Here is a 21,494-nt window from a genome sequence, read left to right as displayed (position 1 = left end):
GCAAATGGGGTTAAGTGGCTTGCCCAAGATCACACAGCTAGGTAATTATTAAGTGTCTGAGACCAAATTTGAAGCCAGGTACTCCTGACTCCAGGGCCGGTGCTTTATCCACTGTGCCACCTAGCTGCCCTATATATATTTATACACACACACACACATATGTGAAATATAAGTTGAAATATCAAATTTGCTCTGGCAATCAATCATTTGATTCAACTTTAGTTCTATAATTATTTTGAATAAATATGTTAACTGGGATAAAAAAAATTAATCCTAAAAACTGATTTTAGCCTTGATTTTCAACTTTAAACTAAATATAATTCAGCAGACTCATAAGACTCAATAGACACAGAAATCTGGAAAAGTGTTCTTATAAATGGGGTACTGGGCATGTTCAGATGAAGTGGTCAGTGCTCCTGATGGACGTGAAGGTGCACATAGGGTAAGTTCCAGCATTTGTGTGTCTGTCTTGAAGAAAATTTTCTTTGGATTCATACTGTGCTACAGTTTCTTTAATAGATTCTTTTTGAAACTTCTCTATCACAAGATGCCTCTTCTCTTTTTCCTGATCTTCCATTCCATTGGGATCAATTGCTGTTTTTCAGTGCTTCAAAAGTTATTTCCTCAGTAACAGAGACCACATCTTTAACAGGATTGTTTCTTGGTAAAATATCCGCCTAAATGAATACAGTGTCCACAATGCTCTTACTTCTGGAAAGTCAATCCTCTTCCGTTACTTGGGGAATATATAGCATTATCAATCTTTTCACACTATATCCACTGCCCCCTAATAATTTTTCAGTCTTGTTAGTTAAGAAATGTAAACTTTTTCATTTTTCTCTCTTGATTTTGGAAGTGTGCACTTGTCTCTGATAATATGTTCCAGGACAAAATAGGGTGCTTCCATTGTTCTTGTTTCTATATCTTTGCTCACACATTGACAAAAACCTGGAACTGCTAACATATGATTTAGAAAGTTGAAATATGCTCCAACTAGTGCCTTGATAGCACCGTTTGGAGCAAGAAAATTATCCTCATTAAGGATGGCATTGTCCTGTAAAACAATGGCTACTTATATAAAATCAATAACCACTTCTTCATTGGTAATTCAATATTTATAAGAGCAAAGATATATAGAGTAATTAAAAGTTTTTCTAAACATTGTCTTTTTTCCTTATAGTCCAAATGAATGTGCCACTGTAAGAGTTAACCATTTCTTTTTCATGAAACTTCCATCATGCTGGAAATTTTGTCTCTTTTTATATTAAGGTCACCTTGATGTTTTGCTCGATTGTCATGTTGATCAATTAGGTTATACAATATTTCCAGGACCAACCATCTTAGTTCATAGTGTTTCATAAGAGATGACAACATAAAGGATCAAAAAGTGGAACATATAGTGCAGTAACAATGATCTTAACTTTGTATCCAGATGTTATCATAAGAAAAACTCTTGGCAATATTATTTGAAACTGTCTAGTTCCCAATTCCCTTAGTGATTGGTATCCAAAGTATGTGTGGTAGTTCCAAAAACAGTCACTTTTCTCATAATGAACAACATGAATTAGTAATTTGTAATATAATGTAATGTAATGTAAATGAGTGAATAATAATTAGTAATAGTAATACCATGAATTGGTAAATTATTCTTAAAAATGTTTGAATAGAAGCATTATGGATAATCTTCTCATCATTATCTTTGGTTCTTGTGCTTATTTTGACACTGTCCATATCCACCTTTCAGCAGTTCCAAATTCAACACAGATGTAAATGATTCAATTAAGTATTAAATACTTTCAGTACTTTGGGATCTATAGATCCTTTAGCAGCAATGACAACTGCTTCTAATAGAACCTGGATGATCCTTGCTTGAATATATGGAGAATCTTTTTTTCCTGAACATAGTGAGAATACTGTGCCTGAACTGACTATATAATAATTCTAAAGGAGTAGACTGCAAATTCATAGGGTCCAAAAGATTATGATTATCTAAATGTACAAAAACTAGTCAAACAGTTTTACTCATATTCCCACATGTTGCTTGACCCAGTAGTTCTCTGTAATAGAATTCAGTCAACAAAGGAAAGTTTTCCTCTATTACCTTCTGAAGGAGAAGGAAGACCTATTTGACAGTCAACATCATCTGTTTTTTGAACATTAAATAACAGAGAAGGAACAATTTTGTACATATGCTGTACTTCCCACATAGTTTCCCACAACTCTTCAGTAACTGTTTTGAAAAACCACACCCTGAATTCCTTGAATTGCAGCTTTGAGTTCAAACCTGGCCTCAGACACTTAATGATTACCTAGTTGTGTGGTCTTGGGCTTAACCCCATTTCCTTGTAAAAAAAAAGTGTTTTGCTTCTTACTACCCCTCCAAATCTGCCTTCCCCTCTATTATCACTCCCCCTTCCCCCCCTTCCGTTTCTTATCACCTTCCCTTCCTACTTTCCTGTCAGGTAAAATGGATTTCTATACCAAATTGAGTTTGCATGTTATTCCCTCTTGGATTCAATTTGAGTTAGGTGGTACAATGGATAGAGCACTACTAGCCCTAAAGTCAGGAGAACTTGAGTTCAAATTTGTCCTCTTTCATTTGACCCTCACCAGTTGTGTGACATGGGGCAGCAGACCTTGTCTTTTGACCTTCTAAGTTGTCTTTGGTGTCTGTGGGCTAAGAGGTCTGTAAACCATCACTGTTGTCAGTGATTCAATCAGCTTGAAATTTGCTCCTGATTTGCTGGAGCTTGATTTGTCCTGATTTGTTCTGCACCAGACTATGTTCCTTTCTCACACTTGTGCAACAGACTTTCCTGCCAACCTTCTAAGTAGTCTTGGCCTGTAAAAATGTTTCATTACATTTTATGTGACTTCTGCTGCCATATCCAAATAGCAGCCCTGAGTGAAACAAAGTTGACAAATGAAGTTCAGCTTACTGAAGTTGGAGCTGTATACACATTTTTCTGGAATGGCTGCTGGAGTGAAGGGAGTGCTATGAAATTGGGGTAATTAGAACTAATGTAGTCAACAAGCTTGAATGTCTACCAAAAGGAGGATCATGACAATGAGATTTCTACTCCCAGGAAAACGTCATGCCACTATCATCATGCTCCCACTGTGATGAACACTGATGAAATCAAAGAAAAGTTTTATGAAGACCTAGAGACCTTCATCATCAATGTACCAAAGAGGAAAAAACTTATAATTCTGGGTGACTTTAATGCTAGAGTAGGCTCAGATTATCAGAAATGGCAGGGAGTCCTTGGAAGGAAAGGAGTTGGAAACAGCAACAGCAATGGTCACCTACTACTGAAGACTTGCTCATCTCATGATCATCTCTTCACAAACACTGTCTTCCATTTACCTAATTGCAATAAAACTTCCTGGATGTACTCTCACAGAAAACATTGGCATCTAATAGACTATGTGATTGTAAGGGGAATAGAACAGAAAGGATGTGAGAGTGAAAGGTCACATGTGGTGCAGAGAGCTGGACTGATCAAAGACTAATCCACTCCAAGCTAAATATTCACATTCAACCAAAGTAGCAGCCCCAAGACAAAATGAGAATTAGAATTATTTTCAAGAAATTAGATTACCTCTCAGAGTAGGAACAGTTTGTTGCTAACTTGGAGGGGAAACTGAGCCAACACACAGTTGGCAACAGTGGAGACAACTGTCAGAGATTTGGTATAAAGCACTGCATTTGCTCATCGAGGTCAGAACACTGGAAAATATCAAGACTGATTTGATGAAAATGATGGGAAATACAGAAGCTGCTAAATGGAAAAAAAAAACCAAGAACTCCACAGGGTTTACCAACAGGATAGTTCTTCTATTTCTAAGAAGGTAGCATTTAATTTCATCAAAAGTAAAGTACAAGCAAAGCTTAGAGAATGCAGGACTCTTGGCTCAGTAAGAAGGCAGGTGAAAAAAGTTTTATGTAGATAGTAACAAGCCAAAATGTTTTTATGATGCCCTGAAGGTTATATAGAGGCTAAAGACCTATGGTATATCTCAACTGCTCAGTGCTGATGGATTCACATTGATCAACAATATGGGCATGATCTTAGAGAGATGGGCTGAACACCTCCACAGTGTTCTTAACAGGCTGTCATTAATCAATGCAGAAGTCATTGACCATTTACCTCAAGTTGAAGTCAATCAGTCCCCAGCTGAAGTTCCCACTGAAGAAGAGGTTTTGAATGCTATTAGGCTTCTTTAAAGTGGCAGAACTCCTGATGCTGATTCTATTACAGCTGAGATCTACCAGGTGGGGGGAGAGGGTCCATTGCTCATCCAAAAAGCTGACTAAAATTTTCCAGGTTATATGGCATGAAGAGGTTATCCCTTAAGAATTCAGGAATGCCTCCATTGTCTAGCTCTATAAAAGTAAAGGGAATATATTGTCCTGTTAAAAACCACAGGGGAATTTCTCTTTTAGACATTGTTGGTAAGATTCTTTCCAGAGTACTTCTCAATAGACTGATACTTCACCTGGGAGATGGTTACCTCCCTGAGAATCAGTGAAGTTTCAGAAAGGGTTGAGGAATAGTCAATATGGTGTTTTTGCTGCCTGACAAATCCAGGAAAAATTCCAGGAACAGAACAGAGGTCTGTAAATAACATTTGTAGATCTGACCAAAGCCTTTGATACCTTCAGTCATGAAGATTTATGGAAAATTAAATCAAAATGTGGTTGCCCAGAGAAGTTTAGTATTTTACATAAATTTCATAGTGGCATGCTTGCCCAGGTTCTGGATAAGGTCAATGCTCTCAAGATTTACCAGTCACCATTGGGGTGAAACAAGGATGTGTTCTCGCTCTCATGCTTTACACCATGATGTTTTCAACCATGTTATCAAATACCTTCACTGAAGATGAACATGGCCTCAAGGTCAGCTACTTCACTGGTGACAAATGCTTCAGCTTAAAAAGGTTACAAGCCAGACCAAAATGGAGGAAATGTTGATCCTTTATTTGCAGATTATTGTGTATTCAATGCAGCCTCTGAGGCAAAGATGAAACAAAGTATGGATTAATTCCCTGCTGCTTGTGCTAATTTTGGTCCAATAAGTAACACCAAGAAAACCGAGATGCTCCATCAGTCAGCACTACACCATCCATATGTGGAACCGTTAATTATTAGCAAACGGAGGAGTTTTGAGAACTGTGGACAAGTTCACTTACCTTGGCAGTGTCCTTTCCAGGGATGTATACACATTGACAATGAGGTTGACCTATACATTTCCAGAGCTAACTCACTGTTTGGGAGGCTCTGAAAGAAAGTGAGGGAAAGAAGAGGAATTAGACTTACTACCAAACTGAAGATCTACAGAGCCATTGTGCTGACCTCATTGTTATATGCCTGTGAAACCTTGACAGTCTACCAGAGACATGTCAGGAAAATGAATCACGTCCATTTAAATTGTCTTAGGAAAATTCTGAAGATCATCTGGTAGGAGAAGCCTAGAAGGACTTGCATGAACTGATGTTGAGCAAGATGAGCAGAACCAGAACATTGTACACCATAATAGCAACATGGGGGTGATGATCAACCTTGATGGACATGCTCATCTCATCAATGCAACAATAAGGGAAAATTTTGGGGGTGTCTGTGACAGAGAATGCCATCTGCATCCTGAGAAAGAATTGTGGAATTTGAGCAAAGACCAAGGATTATTACCTTTAATTAAAAAAATGTTGTCTTGTTATGTAATTCTGTTATATCTCATACTATATGTTTCTTCCTTAAGGATAGGATTTCTCTCTCAACACATTCAATTTAGATCTATCCATACTATGGGAATGATGTAAAGACTAACAAACTCTCTTCTGTGGGGGGTGGGGGGGAGGGAAGTGAGAAAATAAACATAAAAACATGTAGTTTTAAAAGTTTTAAAAGAAATTTAGTTAGAAAGTCAGAAAAGCAGCCTGCATTTGGGTGCAGGAAAAGAACTGGAAGGAGTTATACCTGCAACTAAGATTGAGTTTGGGGCATAGGTCCAGAGTGTCAGCACTGGAGCAGTGACATATTACTATTGCTGCTATGTTCAGCTCTGTATCTCCACATCTAGGAATTATTTCACAATTCTCTCTCTCTCTGATCCATTCTTATAGCCATAATCAATTGAAACTGTAGTCCAGTTGTTTTTTTTTAACCATTCCCCATTTGACCATTTAAATTCTTGCATTTTTATTTTTCCTCAACTGAAAGAATTTCTTGTTTTGCCTAGGAATGACTTTATGGCTATTGAAGGAGATATAATTATGAGACAGCAAGGAGACAGGATTGCATAATGAAGAGGACATATGTTAGTGTTAAATCTGGCCTATCTTTAGAATGAAATGCTTTTGAAATAAACCTTTAAAAATAAATAAGGGGAGGGCAGAGCCAAGATAGCAACATGAAGGCAGTATTTCCCAGGAACTCCTTCCCCCACAAACTCCAAAAGCCAAAAGAAATTATGACTCTAGCCAAAATTTAAAGGGGCAGAACCCACAGAAAGATTGAGTAATATATTTTCCCAGTCCAAGATAACTTAGAAGTTCCATGGGAAAGGTGTGTTTCACCAGGACTGGGGGTTGGATAAAAGCCACAGCCACAGTGCAACCCAGCCTAGCCCAATCCAGATATCACCCGCAACAGTTTGAAGGGGCAGGGAGAGAACTCTGCTAAACCAGAGTGAGTGTGGAGTAAGGGAGCACAGGATGTAGAATCTGCAGCGAGAATCTGGAGAAAGCAACCTGTACCCCCAGAGATGGTAAGAGAAGACTGCAGAGATTTCTCTGCTTTCCCTCGGGGTAGGACTCTGATGCTAGCCTACATTCAGCTCCAGGCTGCAGTTTGGGGCTCCATACTAAGATAGCAGGATCCTCCTTATAGGTCCAGGGCAGAGGGAAGTGGGGGGGCATCTACATATTAAAGCACAGGAAAGAGAGCATAAGACCTTGGAGGAATAAAGGTCCCAGTGGGGTGTCCCCACCAAAAAAGCCCCCAAAGCCTTGGAAGTGCTGCAAATTAGTTTTGGGCTGAGGAAATAAGTAAACAAGAGAAAAAGAAGAATATGACCAAAGAGAATTACTTTAGTTCCATGGAAGATCAAAACACATACTCAGATGATGACAAAATCAAAGCTTCCATATCCAAAACCTCCAAGAGAAATAGAAAATGGGCTCCATAGTCAGGATAACACAGGATCTGGCAGCATCTACATTAAGGGCTCATAGGGATTGGAATATGATATTCTGGAAGGCAAAAGATCTTGGTTTACAATGAAGAATCAACTACCCAGTAAAACTGAACATCCTCTTTCAGGACTTTCAATGAAACAGGGAACTTTCAAACTTTTCTACTGAGATTACCAGAGCTGAACAGAAAGTTTGATCTCCAAGTACAGGACGCTGGCGAACCATAGAGGGAGTGGAAGAGAGGGACTAATGATGAGGAACTTGATGATCTTTAACTGTTTGTATTCCTGCACAAGAAGAAGATACTGATAACTCATATGAACTTTCTCATTTATAAGAGTTGTTAGAAGGAGTATATATAGTCAAGACATAGGAAGGAGAGGAATATAATATAGTAAAGGGATGGAATCAATGTGTGATGGGGGAAAGTACTTGGAGGAAGGAAAAGGAGATGAAGAAGAAACTGAGAGATTTCACATAAGAGTCAAGAAAAGGCAAGGGAGAATGAGTGAGACTTCATTTTCATTGGAAATGGCTCAGAGAGGAAATGACATACACACTTAATAGTGTGAGGAAATCTATCTTGCACTGGAGAAGGATGGGACAAAAGGGATGGGATGAAGGGGGATGGGGGATAGGTAAGGAGGGAGTAGGTGATAGAAGAGAGGGAAGATTGAGGGAGTGGGGAGGAATAGAGTAGAGGTACAGCTAGTAATAGCAATTATGGGAAAAATATTGAAGCAACTTCTCTGGTGAACTTATGATAAAGAAAGGAACTCACCCCAGAGACAGAGTTATTGGATTCTGAACACAGACTGAAGCAATTTTTTTTCCTCTCTGTTCTTGAAGTTTCTCATCTTCTTGTGGGGAGGGGGGTATATGTTTACTCTTATAACACATTCAATTTACAATAATGTATAATAGCATGGAAACAATGTAAAACTATCAGACAGTCTTCAGGGAGGGGAGGGAAGGGAGAGTGCAGAAAAACTGTAAAATTCAAAACCTTTCAAAAATGATAGGTAGATACTACTATTGCATATAATTGGAAAACAAATATAATGTTAAAAAATAAAAAAATAAGGGGAAGGTTTTTTTTAAAGGATAGGAGAAAAGATAGAGAAATGCATTCAAAAAATGATTTCAAAGAAAGGCAGAAGCCCCTATCTCTGGAAGGCTAATTCTAAAAGTCCCATGCAATACTAGCTAATTCTTTCTGATAGTGAACTTTCAGCTTGTTGTGGCAACATGAATACAGGGTAGATTTCCCAATTATTCTGATTTAGCTGTTTTAAATAGAAACACAACCAAGAAAATTGAATAGTAAGGTTCCTAGAATTATTTGTGCCTATTTGTGCCAAATGGAGGCTGGGAGATTGGTGGGAAAGGGTATTAATATAGAGGGGAAAAGCTGTGTTCTCACTAGTTTGACTTCACTTCTGCCAATTGAAATGTTGGCATTTAAATGTGCTATTTTCAAAATGAATGAGAATAAAAGAGGAGAGAGGATCTCTCTTTGTCTCACTCTGAGGTCCCAGATGGGAGGGTGACCTACCACTGTTTTGAAGAGAAAGACTTCCCAGAGAACTGCTATTATGCTTTTTAAATTAGTTCCTAGAGAGATGACCCACTCCCTGACAGTCTTGGCTGGCTAATTTTTATATTCCTGCCTATTTGGCTTGAATTCTTTCTTTCTATTTCACATCTCTGATTTGGAAAACTCACTGGAATATCTGCAATTTAAGTAGTCACATGAAAAGTTTGGATGTATAAGGATAGAAGGACCCCAAGAGACCAACTCACAAATAATAGCATTCTATTGAGTCTGTGACTTACTTGTATCTTTTGTTCAGCAAAGGGGAGTTAATAGTTAGTAATAGTTTAAGGTATCATTGCACACCTAGGAGGCTCATGAAATCATATTTGCATAACAATACCATTCTATCTCTTATTTATAGGAGGTAAAGTTTGGGGACTTAATGAAGATACATGACTTAGCATCAGTCTTGGAGGCTTCTCCTGATGGGAAATGTACAAAATTCTTTCTTTTTCTCTGTAGTAAGAAATACTGTTTACATAACTCATGTATTTCAAGGGGGTTGGAGAACTTCTAATATTAATTTTTACAAAGAAATTTTGTTAGATAACTTTGTTGAGACAAAACATGGTAACACTGTAGGGATGCTGTTTATCAAGGACATCTTGGTCCAAAGAATTCAATTTAAAACCATGCCCTGTGATGATGTTATGGTTTGGTTCCCCCTTTTACCTTTTGTATAAGTATTGTGACTCTGTGGGAGTTAGGAGTGTGATATTGGAACTACAAGTGTGGAGTTCATTTTGATAATAGATTGTATTGATTGAATAGGATATACTCAATGAGTGTGTCTTTTCTTTTCTCCTTACATCATAAAATTTGATTTTAAGCTGTCCTTAATAGCTTGGAAATCTCTAGATGGGAGGAGCTAAGGTGAAAGATGAGGAAGAGAATACTTTTTGGGTTTCTAATTATCCATAATCCATCTAAAGTCATTTTCACAGTTCTAGTTAATCATGTTTCCAGTTAAACCATCTAAAGGTCAGCATATTCTGATGACCAGAGATAATTTTTTTTTGGTAAAATATTTATGAAATAATAAGGTGATACCAAAGCAAAGTAACAACTTTTCATTTGTCATTAAGGGAAAATGACAGTATTACTCAGAATACAATATTTGTGCAAGCCACTAGGTGGTATGTCAAATTCACTATGCCCCAGTTCATTTCTTTCTTTCTCTTTCTTTCTTTCTTTCTTTCTTTCTTTCTCTCTCTCTCTCTCTCTCTCTCTCTCTCTCTCTCTCTCTCTCTTTCTTTCTTTTTGTGGGGCAATAGGGTTAAGTGACTTTCTCAAGGTTATACAGCTAGGAAGTATCAAGTGCCTGAGTCTGGATTTGAACTCAGGTCCTGCTGACTCTAGAAGAAGTGTTCTATCCAATGTGCCATCTAGTGGCAACTCCAAGTTTCTCCTCCCCCCCCTCAGTTCACTTCTACTAGGCATTTGCCAACAGATCCTAGCTGTTTTTGTTCAGGTCACAAGATAGCACTCTTATTCCTGAGCTACTAGTTTAAAGAATTGTTTCGTAAGCAGAGATTAGTTTTCATTTCCATATGGAACACAGTAAAAGAGAAAGCTGCTGGTATTGAAAGAGGATGGTTGAATTGTAAAGAGATAACAAAATTAGAATACGAATATTGGATGAATTAATGAGTAAGTTGGTGCCAGTTTAGATATTAGATCCACATGTCTGTAGTATGCATCCAAATAAGGACAGAAGAACCTAAGAGAGTCTCTGAATGATGGCAAATGGGAGGTTTGATCAGAAAGGAAGACTCATGTGGGAAGGGACTAGTTGCTTCAGAAAAAGATTATGACCTTAATAGTGGAAAGGAACCAGGGGAAAGATTTGTGTTTCAGGACAGGGAATAAAAAGCTGAGCCTGAGAATTCCAAGTGTATGTCTGCATAAGAGTCACCTCCCCCCCTCTGGGGGCAGCTAGGTGGTGCAGTGTGAATAGAGCACCGGCCTTGGAGTCAGGAGTACCTGGGTTCAAATCCGACCTCAGACACTTAATAATTACCCAGCTGTGTGGCCTTGGGCAAGCCACTTAACCCCATTGCCTTGAAAAAATCTAAGAGTCACCCCCGATCTTAGAATTATGGGATCTTCTTTTCTTTACTAACAGTGGTTCTGAGTTCTTGGTAAGGCACTTGTTTCTTAAAAATTGTATGGCCAGGCCAGGATATGATTAATTCACATATCTATCCACTTTCAGTGCCATACCACATCTTTACCTATTTAAGGAATGCTTAATTTCTAATAAAAATAATTTATTGAATAGTTCTAGCCCCTATTCTCACAGAATCTTAATTTGTTTTAATGTGATGTTGCTTACTCATTGATTAGAATTTGTTTACTGAAGTAAAAGAGAAAATAGAAAAATGAAGTCTTATAAACCCTCCACAGTTTGAATATGTCACAACCAACCACTCAAGTTAATGAACAAATACATATTAATCAGCTGTCTGAGTTCTTAGACAGTCATCATTAGAGACTAAATTTTCCAATAGTCATCCAAAGACCTTTTCAGGGAAGCAATTTCAAGTTATCTCTAGAATAAAAATCATAGTTGAAGGAGAAATCATCTACATTTTTTGGGCTTATTCTCCTGTACACTGAACCAGCTGAAAATTTTAATGGCTTTCCTTATAACTTGGGCAACCATGTGGTACATTACATATACTATCAGCCAGGAGTCAGAAAGCCCTGAGTTCAAATATGACTTCAGACACTTTAGCTGTGTGACTCCAGACAAGTCACTTAATTTCAGTTTGCCTCACAGCATCTATCTCAGAATTGTTATAGAGGCCAAATGAGATAATATTTGTAGAACATTAGTCTTGGAGTCTGTGATATAGGTTTGCATTATATAAACGATGACTATAATTAATTATTTCATTATTATATATTCTAGTATACAGTACAAAGTTAATAAGCATAGTAACTGCTAATCAAATATGCCATCTTAGACCTCAGAAGCTGCCCTGGGAAATATGATCAGTGTCTTATCCTTATTTGCTTATGAGATATTCTAATCACTCTTTTATGGTCTTAGTCTGTGAATGTAAATGTCTGGTCACTGCTTCTCTTTGTTTTCTTCTTTTGCTGAACTCTTACAAATTTGAAGAATGCAGGACAATTCCCTTTTCAAATGTCCTTTTCAAAATGTGAGGTAAGAATGACTTCAAGAATCCCCACCCAGAATTTCCTGTTTTTCCTGAGAGAGTCCTTAACTTGAAGGAAGTGGGTAGTCACTAACCACCAGCTGAAACAAAATCTATTTCAGCTAGGGATTACATGGTGAGGTTAAGAGGAAAGACAGTGCAGATCTCACAACTTGAATGACTTTATTTCTTTCTACTTTTCACCACTGTGGGGGTGACTAGAAAAGGAAATGGGTGATTATAATTCCATGAAGGATATTTAGAGGAATTAGGATATATATAGAGAAGGTTGGTTTGGGCAGTTGAAAGCTGGTTAGGGTTTTATTGATGTAGCAGTGTGGAAGGAGAGGTAGAAGTTAAAGTATGTATTTGGGGGGTGCATAATTTAAAATGAAAGAAAAGAGTGACTGTAGGAAAATATATCTTATAGTGATATAGCAATATTAAAATAGAGAGTGAATGAGTATAGCACCTAGGAGCACTGAGTACAACAAAACTCTTTTCCTGCATCATCATCATTACATGGGGAAATATGTAGGGAAAAGAATTTGTGAAGAAATTTAAAGTATGATCTTACCCTTAACACCTAAGCCCACATTTGGACTAGATTACAATAGGTAATGCCAAACCCAATAGGGTCACATTTTATCTAATGCAGCTTATCTGAATTATTAGTACAGTTGAGTTTCTTTCTGAGTTTCTGTTTCTGAAAGGGAATGGCAAAGGGAAAAGCTAGAAGGATCATAGTTTTTGGTGATTTATTATTTAAAATCATTTGTGATTTCTCAATGTGGATGTTCCTATTACTATTCCATATCATAGATCATCTTCTTATCTATCAATTACTTTTAAATTTGATAACCTTTTGTTGATTGTCAGGATTTCTATTTTTTAATTAATTGAATTTTTTCAAGAAACATGCCAAACTTATTGTACTTTCTTTTTTATTTATAAAATTATTAAGAGCTAATATTTTCCCAAAGGACTTCATTTGTTATATTCCACAAATATTATGTATTTCATTGTGGTAATTCCCTTTAATGAAATTATCAATTGTTTCTATGATTTATTCTTTGACTCACCCTTTTAAACACATTCAGTTATTTGATCTCCAAATTATTTTTAATTTGTACTTTAAAGGCTTTTGATTGAATGCATTTTTCTTGCATTGTTAGCTACAAAAGATGTGTTTAGTGCTTCTGATTTTTGTTTTTTATGAGTTTTTCTGTCCTAATTTATGATCAATTTTTGATGGTTGGTTGGTTAATTAGTTGTTATCCTTTGTTGGGGACAAATAGACCACGTGAACATTTAGGATGGATTCTCTAAATTTGTGCATCTACTACAACTCTGTTTTGCTTATAGACCACAATACCTTCTTTGATGAGGGCATGCCATGCCAGGTAGACCAGTGCCAGGGTCTCTCATATTGCATAGACAATCCTGAAGCTCTTAAGAGAGAACTTGAAATGTTCTTGTATTTTTTTTTTTAGGTCCACTTTGTTTAATGTTGTACAAAAAGTATGGGTAGAACCAAAAGTGAAATATACATTATCACATTTGTTTACACCACTATCTAGGACAGTTCTTTAGATTCACTTTACTATGCAAACATATAAAGTATGAGGCAAAAAAGGAGGTGGGGGGAAACAAAAAAAAACCTTCCTATTCTGTTTATTCTTCTACACTGTATAGCTGTGCTCACAGAGACGGCTTCTTTTATTCTTCCACGGCTCAGGAATTCAGTTGTAAATAAAATTGAACCTGCTCAAAAGCTGAGGAAGGCTGGAAATGATAGGTCCATATCCTGGTGCATTGTCATATAATTCAAACAATGGCGCAGCTACCAGTTTGTAATTTTTAGCCACTGCAAACAAAGCTTTTTCTTGAAGCTGAACCAAAAAGAGTTTTTTGTGTTCTTTAGGCTTTGTAATATGTGCTGGAATATATGGATACTGTGGGGGTTCAAAATTTGGTCTCCACCAATTACCAATGCAGTCATCAATGACCCAATCTTGCAGAACTCCATCTTGACGTCCCAATATCTCTGTCATTAAACGTTTGAGTCCTTCTACTTCATCTTCTCCTGGATTAAGTTCACCACCAGGTAGTTTGAAAAAAGTTGTGCCCAGTTGCAGGAGTAACACATGGGGTAACCGGTGCTCATGCACAATCAGAACACCCTCTACAGTTCACCTCATTCCAATCTTGTCAAATTCCTCCCTCATCCGCTGAAATCGAGCTGCAACAGAGCTGTCCTTTTCATAAAGGCGTTCTTTTGTCCCAAAGGTATAATTTGTAAGTGGGTACAGGTTGATGGTCCGCTCCAGGGTGAGAGGCTTGGTCTGCTGGATGCATTTGTTCCCGAACTGGTTCACCCTGCGGGGCCAGCCCGTCTGTGAACGGTTGGATGGCACCACGGACATGCTGGTGGGCGAGGGCGGGCACGAGTGCCAACAAGGCCGGGTGGAAGCCGACATCAAGAGCCGCTCCCTCCGAGGCCAGATTAGAGTCCCGCTTCTGCAACCACTACCGCCATTAACATGGAGGTGCAAGAGAAGGAGCTCTTGTATGGTTTTTTAAAGTAATGTAAGCATGATGTAAGCAAGTACCATATGAGTGCTTGCCTTTTCTGAATTTTCCATAAAATAGTCTTTGGCAAGTGTACATTTGTCATTCAGGGTGGCCAGCTCACCCAAGTTGCACTCTGAGTAGTAGAGTTTGAATGGTTGGTAGTTTAGCTCAAGAATGGACCTCAGTTTCTAGTATCTCATTCTGCTAGGTAATCTTTATAATCTTCCTAAAACAATCCAAATGAAAATGATTAAGTTTCTTGGCATGGCACTGATAGACTGTCCAGTTTTCAGAGACATACAACAAAGAAGTCAGTGCAACAATTCTGTAGACCTCAGCTTGGTAGTCAGCATAATATCTCTTCTCAATTACACCTTCTTTCCAAGTGTACCCAACACTGAGCCAGCTCTGACAATATGTGTGTCGACCTCATTATCAATGTGTACCTCTATGGAAAGAATCCTGCCAAGATAAGTGAACTTAACCACAGCATTCAAAACTTCTCCATTTGCTAAAACTGATAGTTTCACATATGAACGTTGTAGGACTGATGGGACACTTGTATTATCTTGGTGTTAATTGTTTGGCCAAAATTAGCACAAACTACAGAGAATTAGTGCTGTATCTCAGTTTCAGAGACTGAATACATTGAATACACAATCATCTGCCAACCAAAAAAATCATGCACTAGCACTTGGCTTGTAGCCTTTTCAAGTTGAAAAATTTGTCATCAGTTGGTAGCTGACCTTGATGCCATATTTGTTTTTATTGAAGGCATTTGACAACAAGACTGAAAACATTATGCTAAAAAACAAAAAAAGCAAGCATACAGCCTTGTTTCACTCCATTGGTGCCTGGGAAAGTGTGAAGGCACAGTCATTTATCCAGAACCCCTGCAAGCATGCTGAAGTCAAATTGACATATAATACCGATGAACTTCTCCAGGCAACCAATTTTTTTTTTAGTTTTTAATCATCATAATTTCATCCTTTAACATGGTGACCACCTGATAACCACAAAGGACAGAAGAAAAAGACTCTTCAGGATATCTAGGATACATATAGATAATCTGTGAAGGTCTTCTCAAAAAATCATAAACAAATTGTGACATAGTATGGATGATGTGGATCAAATTTTATGTGAAAAGATAGCAATATATTCTTTTTAAAAACTTTTTTAGTCAACCAAACTTTGATACATTTTCCCATAAGCCCTTAGAACTTGGTCAAATCTGTAAATGTTTGTGTACAGACCTCTGTTCTGTTCCTGGAATTTTTCCTGGTGTTGTTGGGCAGAAAACACAATACTGACCAATCCTCAGCTCTGTCAGGTAGGTGATTATCTTCCAGGGGAAGAATCAACCTATTAAGGAGAATGCTGGCAAGAATCTTGCCAGCAATGCCTAAAAGAGAAACCCCTGTGATTGTCATAGGACCATCTTTCCCTTTTCCTTTGTAAAGGTGGACAATTAAGTGTCCTTAAACTCCTGGGGATAACCTCCTATTGCCATATAGCTGAGAAAATTTCCATCAGTTTTTGAATGAATAATGGACATCCCCACCTTGTAAATCTCAGCTTGAATAGTATCAACACTAGGTGTTTGCCACATAAAATGAACCTAATGGCATTCAAAACTTCTTCACTTGGAATTTGTCTAGAGAGGGATTGACTTTAATCTGAGGTAAATGGTCAATGACTTCAACATTGATTGAAGACAATCTGTTGAGAAGAGTATAGAAGTGTTCAGCCCACCTCTACAGGACAATTTCCCTATTACTAATCAATATAATTCTATTGACACTGAGTAATTGAGATACACCACAAGACTTTGGCCCATAAGTAGCCTTCAGGACATCACAAAAAAGCACTTTGGATTGTTAGAATCAGTAAAAAACTGAACTTCATCTGCCTTCCTACTGAGTCAAGAATCCTGTATATCTCTAAGCTTCACTCTCCACTTCTGATGGAATTAAATGCTGCCTTCTCATCCTGCTGATAAACCTATGGAGTTTTCCCCCATCATTTTCATTAAACCAATCTTGATGTTTGTTAGTGTTTTGAACCTTATGAGCAGTGCTGTACACCCAGATCTCTGAAAACTGCCCATTCCTTTTCTGCTCTACTATTGCCAACTGTATATTGGCTCAACTTTCCCTCCATGTTAGTAACAAACTGTTCCTGCTAAGAGAAGCTCTCTTATTTCTTGATGTCACTTCCAGTAGTCTTTTCTCCCTTGGCTGATGCTTCTATTGAATGCAAATATTTAGCTTAGAGAGGATATATTTATGATCATTCCAGCACTCTGTGCTATACTTTGCCTGTGTCACTCTCACATCCTGTTGGTCTATTCAACTCTATTCAATTTTATTGTTTAGGTTAATAGAATAGTATTGGTGATGAGAAAAAAGTTATTGATATATATAAATTCTATATTGTCCAATCTTTTGATTTTATTCTTATATTTCTGGTCTGGAGTTTTTAATTTCCATTTAGGATATACATTTCAGGAGCTTGATTATATTTGAAAGATTTACTAGTTCGTGATCCATGTGATTTATTCTGCAAATTCTTTCCTTCTGAACTTTCATTAATTTTTTTATCTCATCCCTTAAATTTTCAATTCTTTGCCACCACTAAAAGAGCTACTATACAGTTTTTGTGCAAATAGATCCGTTTTTTCCCCTTTACATCATTTTTTGGCATATAAACCTAGGAGTGGTATTGCTTGATCAAAGAATGTGCATTATTTTATAACTCTTTGGGTTATAGTTCCAAATTGTTCTACAGAATGGTTGCCCAAGTATACAACTTTACCAATAGTACATTAGTGTTTCAATTTTCCTTCATCCTCTCCAATATTTATCATTCTCCTTTTCCATCATATTAGTCACTCTCATAGATGAGGGGTAGTAGCTCAAAGGTGTTTTAATTTTTCTAATCTAGTGATTTAGAGCATTTTTTACATGACTATAGATAACTTTGATTACTTCTTCTGAAAACTACCTGTTCATATTCTTTGGTCATTTATCAATTGGGGAATAGTTCTTATTTTCATAAATTTGAGTAATTATCTATTTGTTTGAGAAATGTGTTTTTTATCAGAGAAACTTGCCTTGAATTTTTTCAGTTATAATTTCCCCCTACTTATCCTATCTTTTCCTCTTTTTACCCTATACATTCTCAAAAATGTTTTGATTTTGACTTTTATCTCCCCCAATCTGCCTTCCCTTCTATCAGTTCCTTCATCCCCTCCCACTCCTCCACTCCCAATCTACTGTAGAATAAGGTCAACTTTTTTGGTTATTCCCTCTTCGAGTTAATTCTGTTGAGAATACAGTTCAAGTGCTCCCTGTCACCTCTTCCAATTTTCTCTCCTTTGTTGAAGATCTCTTGTGCTTTCTTATGTCAAATAATTTACCCATTCTACTTTTCCCTCTCTTAGTGCATTCTTCTTTCTTATTCATTAGTTTTGTTTTTTTAGATAATCATTCCATCATATTCAATTCACACCCTTACCTTCTGTCAATGTATATTTCTTCTGACTGCCTAATAGTGAAAAAGTTTTTAGGAGTTGCAGTTATCATTTTCCCATGTAAAGCTTAACATTATTAAATCCCTTATACATTTTTATTCCTTATTTATATTTTTTATTTTTATTGAGCCTTGTATTTAAAAGTCAAAGTTTTGATTTAGCTCCATTCTTTTTATCAGGAATGATTGAAAGTATTCTATTTCATAAAATTCCCCTTGAAGGCTTATATGCAGTTTTGTTAGATAAGTCTCTTCATTGTGATACTAGTTCTTTTACCTCCTGGAACATCACATTCTAATCTCTTCAATCCTTTAATGAAGAAATTGCTAAATTTTGTGTGATCCTGACTGTGGCTCCATGATATTTGAATTATTTCTTTTTTTTGTCTATTTGCAATATTTTCTCCTTGACCTGGAAACTCTGGAATTTTGTTATAATGCAAATTTGTTATAATATAATATAATATAATATGATATAATATGATATAATATGATATAATATAATAATATAATATAATATAATATAATATAATATAATATAATATAATATAATATAATATAATATAATATAATACCATACCATACCATATCATACCATATCATATCATATCATATCATACAATACAATACTATATCATATCATATCATATCATATCATATAATATGACATAATATCATATTATATGTTATAAAATATGGAGTTTTCATTTTGGGATCTCTTTTAGAAGGCGATCAATAGTTTTTTTTTCAATTTTTATTTTGTTCTCTGATGCTGGAATATCAGGGAAGTTTTCCTTGATAATTTCTTAGGCTCTGTTTTTGGTCATGCCTATGAGTTAGTCCAATAATTTCTATTTTCTAGTTCATTTGCTTTTCCATTGAGATATTTCAGATTTTCTTCTATTTTTCTTTTGATTTTTTTTATTGATATCTCTTGGAGTCACTTGCCCAATTCTATTTTTTAGGGCATTATTTTCTTCAGTGAGTTTTTGTATATCCCTTTTCCATTTGTTAATTCTATTTTTAAAGTTCTTTTCTTCGGTGAATTTTTTGTACCACTTTTTCCATTTAGACAATTCTACTCTTCAAGGAATTCATCTCTTATTGAGTTTTTGTGCTTCTTTGACCACTTGGCCAATTCTGTTTTTATGGTGTTATTTTCTTTAGTATTTTTGTCTCCTTTTCTAAACTGTTGACTTTTTTCATGATTTTCTGCATCACTCTCATTTCTCTTCCCAATTCTTCAACTACCTCTCTTACTTGATTTTTAAAAATTCTTTTGGAGCTCTTCCATGATCTGAGTCCAATTAATATTTTACTTTGAGGCTTTAGATACAGGCTTTGACTTTTTTGTCTTTTTTTTTTCTAACTTTGCAGTTTGATCTTCTCTGTCAACATAGTAACTTCCTATATTCAAAATCTTTCTCTGCTGCTTTCTCATTTTTCCAATCTGTTTCTTGACTTTTAACTCTTTGCTAAAGTTGGGCTCTGCTTCTATAGTATAGAGGGCACTGTCCTGAACTTAAGGGTTTTTTGTGCCATTGTTTTCTGAGCAAATTTTGGGGACTGCAAGTTTTTGCTTCTTCTAAGGGGTAATGCAACAGAGTTCTTCCCTAAGTATGAGCAAAGGGGCCCCTATACTCTCCTTCTGACCAGTTGTCTGATAACCTTGCCAACTGTGGGTTGAGAGGTCTAGAAATCACTACTGCCAATACTGGTTCAGCTGCCCTTAAGACCTGCTATGAGTTTGTTTGGACCTGGGCTGTGCTGGGCTGAGCTTTTCTCTCGATCTGATACAACAGACCTTTCCTAATGACCTTCTAAGTTGTCTTGGACTGGAAAAGTGTCTCACTCATCCCTTTATGAGTTCTGCCCTCTAGAATATGTTTAGGAGCATTATTTAAAATTAGGCCGGTCAGTAACCCTACAATGGTCTCTAAGTGTTCTAATTAAAGGAAGGATCAATTTCTGTCTTATTATTAGAAATTTCTACAACCACCCCAACTTTCAACAACTACTACAACTACCCTGAGGTAGAACTTACCAATAGCAAAAAAGATTATGACTCATTGAAGACTCAGATGATGGTTGGAAGTGATTTGGGGAAAGTTCAGAGGAGTTTCTGCTGTTTCTATGCCTTCTTGGCAGAGTACCTATTTTCCTATATTTAAGCACCTCTCTCTCTCTCTCTCTCTCTCTCTCTCTCTCTCTGGCAGGCAATGGGGTTAAGTGACTTGGCCAAGGTCACACAGCTAGGTACTTATCAAGTGTCTGAGATTGGATTTGAATTCAGATTCTCCTGACTCCAGGACCAGTGCTCTGTCCACTGTGACATCTAGCTGTACCATTTATACATATCTCTAGTCTTGATTCCTTAATCAGTTTTTTTGTCCCAGATTCTGTGCTTTATATGATGTGATTGGTTCCGATTGCTTTAGTCCTGGATCATTGGAATACCTATCAGATATCTACCTTGAAAGATTAGGTTCCTCTGAGATATTACTGCAATAATGTAGATATAGCAGTAAAGTAAATCATTTGAATTTTTATTTTTATTTTCCATCACATATAAAAGTTATCTTTACATTATGCTCTAATTTATTAAATATGCAATACTATTATGTCTAAAAATGTATATACTTAAAAAAATTCATTTAAGACAATGGAGTTATGTGACTTTCCCAGGGTGACACAGCTAGGTAATTATTAAGTGTTTTACTTTTATTAGAATACTTTATTGCTAAAAAAATGCAAACCATCATCTGAGTCATCAATGAGTCATAATCTTTTTGCTATTGGTAAGTTCTACCTCAGGGTAGTTGACTGCTGACTGATCAGAGTAGTAGTTGTTGAAAGTTGGGGTGGTTGTAGAAATTTCTAATAATAAGATAGAAATGAAGTTTACTGCATCAATTGATCCTTCCTTTAGTTAGAACACTTAGAGACCATTGTAGGGTTACTGACTGGCCTAATTTTAATATTTTTTTTTCTCAAGGAATAGGGAGATCTAAGGAGAGGGAGAGAGACTAGGAAGAGATGGTCTGTGGAACAGTCAGAACACAAACAACTTTTGATGATTAAATTAATGTCACATGGATATGGTTCATGGAACCCCAAAACAATTGCTATAGTAATATCAAAGGTCACTGATCAGAAATCACTATAACATATGATAATAATGAAAAAGTTTAAAATATTATGACAATTGCCAAAATATGGTACAGAAACATGATATGGGTACATGCTCTTGGAAAAAATGGTACCATTAGACTTTTTTGATACAGGCTTGCCACAAACCTTCAATTTATAAAACAGCACTATTAATAACAATAGCAAAACATAATTATCTGCATAATATAATGAAGGGAAGTACAATAAAACAAAGTATACCTTGATTTGAGGTTTAGGGTACTTGTTTTTCAGGGTCCTTGATG

General features: G+C 36.5%; 2 pseudogenes; both read right to left on the bottom strand.

The window, feature by feature from the left end:
• Positions 1-339: 339 nt before the first annotated feature.
• On the bottom strand, positions 340-4,860 carry LOC141505781 (protein EFR3 homolog A pseudogene; annotated as a pseudogene).
• An 8,753-nt stretch (positions 4,861-13,613) lies between these two features.
• On the bottom strand, positions 13,614-14,381 carry LOC141522037 (cleavage and polyadenylation specificity factor subunit 5 pseudogene; annotated as a pseudogene).
• Positions 14,382-21,494: the final 7,113 nt, after the last annotated feature.

Source organism: Macrotis lagotis, chromosome 1, assembly GCF_037893015.1.
Source record: "Macrotis lagotis isolate mMagLag1 chromosome 1, bilby.v1.9.chrom.fasta, whole genome shotgun sequence".
NCBI lineage: Eukaryota > Metazoa > Chordata > Mammalia > Peramelemorphia > Peramelidae > Macrotis > Macrotis lagotis.
The sequence above is the reverse complement of the archived record's forward strand: the minus strand, read 5'-3'. Positions and strand labels throughout refer to the sequence as shown.